Raw genomic sequence first — 7,904 nt, forward strand, 5'->3', positions numbered from 1 at the left:
TATATTGCACATGTTTTCTGATGGCCATGGCATCCAACATGAGTGCAACACATCCATATTGAGCCTGGTCGTCCTGGCATCTTCTCTCCAGCATATCCAGCATCATCTTGTTCAGGCCAGGCTTGCCATCCACCGAACACAGCCACCTGTAAAAAAAAAAAATGAGAAGTAGCTATTTAACGTATTTGCAACCGTAATTTCCAAAAATGAAATTGAACAACATTAAGACTACCTTTGTAATGTATGTGGATGAGGGAGGGGAAGGTTTGTAGTCTCTGAGGTATTCGTATGCCTTTGGACCATGTAGATGGAGTGTGAGGGCAAGCTCTCTGTGGGCCTTTGAGTACTCATGGCCCTGCTTTGCCTTCAAGTCTATTTGAAGATCTGAAATTGTATGAGAAAAAATTAATAAGTCCCCTTCATATAATAACAAAGGAGTTTAATAAAGAGTGTAAGAGTAAGATGTACATGCATTTCAAAGTGCTACTTTCATCTTACCTGAGTAGAAATCAAGCCTCTCTTTGAGTTCTTCATTAATGAGGTTCTTTTCCCTCAAATCCCCCAAAAGAGTCCTCACTGTGGTCTTTGCCCTCTTTTCTCTAGCCATGGCATTCTTCCTCTCTCGCTCGAGACTCTCCACTCTTGCTAAAGCTTCATTGAGTCTGGCCTTAAGAGCAGTAGGAGAAGCAGGCGAGACATAGCTATGATCCTAGAAAGAGGGATGAACATGGTTTGAGTGATGTTTCACTTCACACACATCACTTTGACACAACTAGAGTATGGCCCACATTCTTTCTTATAGTCATCACCTGTCAAAGCCACTGCCAGCATCATGCGTGTGTGTGTGTGTGTGTGTGTGTGTGTGTGTGTGTGTGTGTGTGTGTGTGTGTGTGTGTGTGTGTGTGTGTGTGTGTGTGTGTGTGTGTGTGTGTGTGTGTGTGTGTGTGTGTGTGTGTGTGTGTGTGTGTGTGTGTGTGTGTGTGTGTGTGTGTGTGTGTGTGTGTGTGTGTGTGTGCGCGCGCGTGTGTGAGTGTGCCAGGAATGCATGTTCAACATGTCTTCAATTGTGTGTGTATGTGTTTATCTGTGAGTGTGTTTAATATGAGTGGCAACAAACAAGAGAGATTTTACTTTGTCTAGGACCATTATGATATGATGTTGAAAATAGAAATACTCACATCATTAGGCTGAGGTTGTGAGTGTGAGGTTGAAGCTTCTGGGTCGTCCTGAGGGGCCACAGACAGGCTCTCTTCAGCTTTTCTGGAAGTAGACGTAGTCCTGCCCTTTTCCAGCTAAAATGAAGAAGCATAATACTTGAAAAGAATATATATATATATATATATATATATACACACGCACACACACAGAGATAGGTATTTCACCCTGCCCTGTTATTGATAATAGAATATTTACATGTATGAATGCTATTAGCTTTATGATGATACACCTACTCTTTGGAGGTGAACCGGGAAGCTGAAGATGGAGGGAATAACACCATCTCTGAGTCGGACAATCTGTCCTGTCCTGTCAAACTCGTCCTGCTTACAATGCTCACTGCAAAGCACGGATGACTCGCTTGCAGTGAACCCTTCCCTCCTCAAAGCAACTTCCCACTTCTTCCTCATATCTTTGTCTTTGGGAAACCTTCAAAATAAAAACGGGAGATTTGAGAGTCAACACAAACATTTTTTAAGAAGGAGGTCAAGCTTATTTTCTTCCTTCTTCATAGATAGATTAGATTAGATTTTACTTTATTCATCCCACAACGGGGAAATTCACTTGTTACAGCAGCATATGATTTATAAAGTCTCAGTTGGCCATACACATAATGTTTGCTGGCTACGATTTCGCTGGCGGACATCAATACAGTGCAATAATAATGTTGAATCTTACTTGTGAAAATTAATCTCCCGACCCCTGTTCGCAATCGTCCGCCGATTTGCACAGCAATACGCCGCACAGTGCTCTGGCATCTTGAAACCTCTGCTGTCTCTGGGTAGAATGTCTGTAGGATGACCGGTCCAAGATGGCGGCCGTATTTCTTGCGCCCCAGCAGCCAATGCGGCGTCTACTCTTTATATGTCTATGATTGGGACGCTACTCAAGATGGCGCAGACAAATCAACTTCCGGTGATACCGAGACCGAGGAGCGAGGAAATGAAAAATAAGAGAAGTGAGAATGGCCCAGGGCTTAAATGCACATCGAGGACCGAGCATCAAGCATCGAGGAGACTTATCTCAGCCAATGATAGCTCTGCATGCATCCCCTGGATATTATTTTAGAAACTGCGTTCATCGCGACGCGATGTTTCCAGAGAGAACAGCTGTGAGGTCCGTGCAGAAAGCAGAGCAGTGTGTATAATATATATCACTCAGTATAACAGGCCTACATTACTCTCTGTATTTGTATGCTGTAGTTTAGTAGATATCTACAAACACGGAGTCAATATTTTTCTAAGACCATCTAGTGCTTCACATAATAAAATACACAACGGCTGTAGCCTGATTATGCTTTTGGAGCTGTAGGTGTGTTTAGTGGCGTTTCTATATGTACAAAAGTGGTGGGGCACAAAAAACGTAGATGTCTATATGAGCTTCTGCAGGTTCTGAGGTTCATGGCTGGTGAGGCACTGGCACTGACTCTTCAGGTTTACAAATATTATATTTTGTCCTAAATCAAAATATAATATTATTTTCAAAAGCCTCTTTAGTCTGATGCTTCAATTAATTTTAAACAGACAGTTCAACAAAAGGATACCCAAAAAATGTAATTTGATCATTTAAATATTGAATTGTTCTCTCTTAGTAAGATCCCATTTTCAATAAAATGGCGGTCTTACCTTGACTTGAAGATGAAGTCCATTTGCCTATCCTTCTGGACAAAAATCTCTATTACTTTTTTGTAAAAGTCCTCCTTATCTTCTTGTAGTTTCAAAAGTCTATCATAAATCTAAATGATGGATTTATGATTCGAAAATTATAAAAGTAGGGTAGACATGTGGATATTATCCGGCTGAACAAAACGTGCATTTATCTAACAGCTACGTTTCCCACAGATCTTATTTGGAGCTATTTTCTAAGATTCTATGCTTTTTTGTGGAGGGAAGCCATGCGCAGCTTACTTCCTGGTTTTAGGATGCGTCTCTCTCCTCCTCTTCACCTGCTCTTCACACACCACACTTTTCGCGGCACACGTACTTACAGCTCTGAATTATGTGAGATGACGTATGGTGGGGATGGCAGCTCAGTGCCCCTATGGTCATTATTTTTTGCCACACACATTAAATAGGAAAATACTCTGAGCATGCGCAGTGTAGTTTTTACAGTCACCGTTCACTTCTTTGACCGTGAGAGGGAGGGGCAGGATCGGGTTTTGTCCCACATGGCTCTAACAAACAGCTCAATAGGCACACACTGTAGACACTAATTAGAAGAACACAGACTAAAACAGCAATGTACAGACGAATCAGATCTTAAAATATATTTTATATATATTTAAATTTATTTTTTGCATTTTGTTGTAATCATTATTTTAATACTTTCTGCTGACACTAGGTGGGGCTGTGCCCCTAATAGAGAGGCGAAGTCCTTCCCTTTCCGGGAGCCTCCATGGGACCCCGGAAGCGTAAAATTATACATTGAAGTCAATGGAGAGAGAAAGGTTATCTTTTGATCCCGTTTGAATTGTGCCACGAATGACACATATGATGTTCCATCCATCCATCCATCTTCTCCCGCTTATCCGTGGTCGGGTCGCGGGGGTAGCAGTTCCAGCAGAGAGCCCCAAACTTTCTTTTCCCTGGCGACATCAACCAGCTCTGACTGGGGGATCCCAAGGCGCTCCCAGGCCAGCGAAGAGATATAATCCCTCCACCTGGTCCTAGGTCTACCCCTTGGTCTCTTCCCAGCTGGACGTGCCTGGAACACCTCCCTAGGGAGGCGCCCAGGTGGCATCCTAACTAGGTGCCCGAACCACCTCAACTGGCTTCTTTCGACGCGAAGGAGGAGCGGCTCAACTCCGAGTCCCTCCCTGATGACCGAACTTCTCACCTTATCTCTAAGGGAGACACCAGCCACCCGGCGGAGGAAACCCATCTCGGCCGCTTGTATCCGCGATCTCGTTCTTTCGGTCATGACCCATCCTTCATGACCATAGGTGAGGGTAGGAACGAAAATGGCCCGGTAGACAGAGAGCTTTGCCTTCCGGCTCAGCTCCCTTTTCGTCACAACGGTGCGGTAAAGCGACTGCAATACCGCTCCCGCTGCTCCGATTCTCCGGCCCATCTCACGCTCCATTGATCCCTCACTCGAGAACAAGACCCCGAGATACTTGAACTCCTTCACTTGGGGTAAGGACTCATTCCCTACTTGGAGTGGACAGTCCATCGGTTTCCTGCTGAGAACCATGGCCTCAGATTTGGAGGTGCTGATCCTCATCCCAGCCGCTTCGCACTCGGTTGCGAACCGATCCAGTGAGTGCTGAAGGTCGCAGACCGATGAAGCCATCAGAACCACATCATCTGCAAAAAGCAGTGGTGCAATCCTTAGTCCACCGAACTGCAGACCCCCCCCCCCACGACTACGCCTCGAAATCCGATCCATGTATATTACAAACAGGATTGGTGACAAAGCGCAGCCCTGGCGGAGGCCAACCCTCACCGGAAATGGGTCCGACTTACTGCCGAGGACCCGGACACAGCTCTCGCTTTGGGAGTACAGAGATTGGATGGCCCTGAGTAGAGACCCCCTCACCCCATACTCCCGCAGCACCTCCCACAGTAACTCCCTGGGAACCCGGTCATACGCCTTCTCCAAGTCTACAAAACACATGTAGACCGGATAAGCGTACTCCCAGGCCCCCTCCAGGATCCTTGCGAGAGTAAAAAGCTGATCCGTCGTTCCACGACCAGGACGGAATCCGCATTGTTCCTCCTCAATCTGAGGTTCGACAATCGGCCTGACCCTCCTTTCGAGTACCTTGGAGTAAACTTTCCCGGGGAGGCTGAGTAGTGTGATGCCTCTGTAATTGGCACACACCCTCTGATCCCCCTTTTTGAAAAGGGGGACCACCACCCCGGTCTGCCACTCCTTCGGTACCGTTTCCGACTTCCACGCAACGTTGATGAGACGTGTCAACCATGACAGTCCCTCAACACCCAGAGCCTTCAGCATTTCCGGGCGGATCTCATCCACCCCCGGGGCTTTGCCACTGTGGAGTTGTTTGACGACCTCCCCCCGGGAGATTGGCGTTGATCCCCCGTCATACTCCAGCTCTGCCTCTAACATAGAGGGCGGAGTTGTCGGGTTCAGGAGTTCCTCAAAGTGTTCCTTCCAACGTCCCAACACTCCATCAGTTGAGGTCAACAACGTCCCATCCTTACTGTACACAGCTTGGATGGTTCCCTGCTTCCCCCTCCTGAGGTGTCGGACAGTTTTCCAGAACAACTTTGGTGCCGCCCGAAAGTCCTTCTCCATGTCTTCTCCGAACTTCTCCCACACCCGCTGCTTTGCCTCGGCCACGGATGAGGCTGCTGCCCTTCGGGCCTGTCGGTACCTTGCAACTGCTTCGGGAGTCCCCCGGGATAACAAATCCCTGAAGGCCTCCTTCTTCAGTCGGACGGCTTCCCTGACCACCGGTGTCCACCAGGAGGTTCGAGGGTTACCGCCCCTTGAGGCACCTAAGACCTTGAGACCACAGCTCCCCACCGCGGCTTCGGCAATAGAGGCTTTGAACACCGACCACTCTGGTTCAATGTCCCCAACCTCCACAGGAATGCCCGAAAAGCTCCGCCGGAGGTGTGAGTTGAAGGCCTCCTGAACTTGGGCCTCCTCCAGACGTTCCCAGTTCACCCGAACTACACGTTTGGGCTTACCAGGTCTATCCAGAGGCTTCCCCCGCCACTCGACCCAACTCACCACCAGATGGTGATCAGTTGACAACTCCGCCCCTCTCTTTACCCGAGTGTCCAAAACATACGGCCTCAGGTCCGATGATACGATAACGAAATCGATCATGGACCTTCTGCCTAGGGTGCTCTGGTACCACGTACACTTATGAGCATCCTTATGTTCGAACATGGTGTTTGTTATGGCCAATCCATGACTAGCACAGAAGTCCAGTAACAAACCACCACTCCGGTTCAGATCAGGGGGGCCGTTCCTCCCAATCACGCCCCTCCAAGTGTCTCCATCATTGCCCACATGTGCGTTGAAGTCTCCCAGCAAGACTAAGGAGTCCCCTTCAGGAGCCCCATACAGGACTCTTTCCAGGGTCTCCAAGAAGGCCGAATACTCTGAACTGCTGTTGGGTGCATAAGCACACACAACAGTCAGAGTTTTCCCCCCCATAACCCGCAGGCGTAGGGAGGCGACCCTCTCGTCCACTGGGGTAAACTCCAACAACGAAGCACCTAACCGGGGACTTGTGAGTATCCCCACACCCGCCTGGCGCCTCACACCTTGAGCAACTCCGGAGAAGAATAGAGTCCAACCCCTATCCAGAAGTAAGGTTCCAGAGCCGACGCTGTGCGTAGAGGTGAGCCCAACCAGATCCAACTGGTACCGCTCCACCTCCCGCACAAGCTCCGGCTCCTTCCCCCCCAGAGAGGTGACGTTCCACGTCTCCAAAGCCAGCTTCTGCCGCCCGGGTCTGGTCCGTCGAGACCCTCCGCTTTCACTGCCACCCGTCTGGCAGCGCACCCGACCCCATCGATGTTTCCCGTAGGTGGTGGGCCCGCGGGACAGAGAAGCGGAGGTGTTGCCCACGTTGCCTTTTCGGGCTGGGCCCGGCCGGGCTCCGTGGCAAGCCCGGCCACCAGACGCTCGCCGACCATATGATGTTTGTCAATTTAAAAGAATATTTTGCAAGTCAAAAAAATAAAAATGTGTCGTAAAACTGTGAAGTTACACATTTTTTTGTGTGAAACCGCTGAGTGAACTACAGGTCTCTGGTCTCGCACAATACGCGTCACCATCACAAAGACGGCCGTCACGTTAGCAAATTTCACCTGTTTCTTTCAGAATGAGAATAAAAGTATAAAACGAGGTGAACATCACTACAAGTCTGGACACGTTGAGAGCTATACATACACAAAAGGGGAGTTAGTCGGTTCTGTAAAAGCAGCGGGACCGGCTTTACAAGATGTTGGTGAGTAATATGAGTGCAATGCGTAACGTTAATGTCAGCTAGCTAACATTAGCTAACAAGGTACACTAACGTGTTTTGTTTCAGGAACTAGTTTTCTCCTTAAGAACTTTGTGGTCTCTGTGTATGCTGTGGATAACATTAGTGTTCACAAGAACAAGGTAAACTCCCGTGTTTTGTTTTAGTTGCTCTTCAGTTTTATATCGACTATACTGTATGTGTGATCTCCTTTTACATCTCGTTGTGTCATTTGAGTTTATTTGCTGTGTAGATTCAAGGGTTTTGGTTATCTTGTCAATTTGTTTGGTTATCTAGGCACAGCTGTGTGTGACTCCCTCTGGTACACCGGTATGTGTTTTCCTAATGTAGAGAGCGTTGATTAATTAATAAACTACACACTGAGTCTAGATCCTGATCAAATCCTTTTTTATTGTTGATTAAATGTTTTTCAAAAATGTATTCATACACATTTAGAAAAATACAATGTACAATCACAACCAGTACAACACAAATTACAAAAAATACAGAAAAAACAAACAATAACAACAATCAGACAAGAGGACAAAACTATGGAAAAATAACCCCTCCCACCCCCAGATCCGGACAATCCTTGTATTATTGCTCATTCAATCTATTATAGCATGCTAACAAACATGGTACTTACTTTATTTGTACAGATCTGCATGGGAGACGATGGCGCGATGCAGAGCGCTGTCTGTGATTGTGCACGGGGGATGTACAAATGCAGCCACGCTGCAAG

The 7,904-nt window shown here is 47.4% G+C and overlaps 1 long non-coding RNA gene across 1 annotated transcript; it reads right to left on the minus strand.

Annotated features, from left to right (window-relative positions):
* Positions 1-577: 577 nt before the first annotated feature.
* Positions 578-1,538, minus strand: LOC139433427 (uncharacterized). The gene is made up of 3 exons (XR_011642899.1): positions 1,452-1,538; positions 1,179-1,292; positions 578-701 (listed from the first exon to the last, which is right to left on the minus strand). It is a non-coding gene; the product is annotated as an uncharacterized lncRNA (long non-coding RNA).
* Positions 1,539-7,904: the final 6,366 nt, after the last annotated feature.

The sequence above is a fragment of the Pseudochaenichthys georgianus genome, unplaced genomic scaffold, assembly GCF_902827115.2.
Source record: "Pseudochaenichthys georgianus unplaced genomic scaffold, fPseGeo1.2 scaffold_437_arrow_ctg1, whole genome shotgun sequence".
NCBI lineage: Eukaryota > Metazoa > Chordata > Actinopteri > Perciformes > Channichthyidae > Pseudochaenichthys > Pseudochaenichthys georgianus.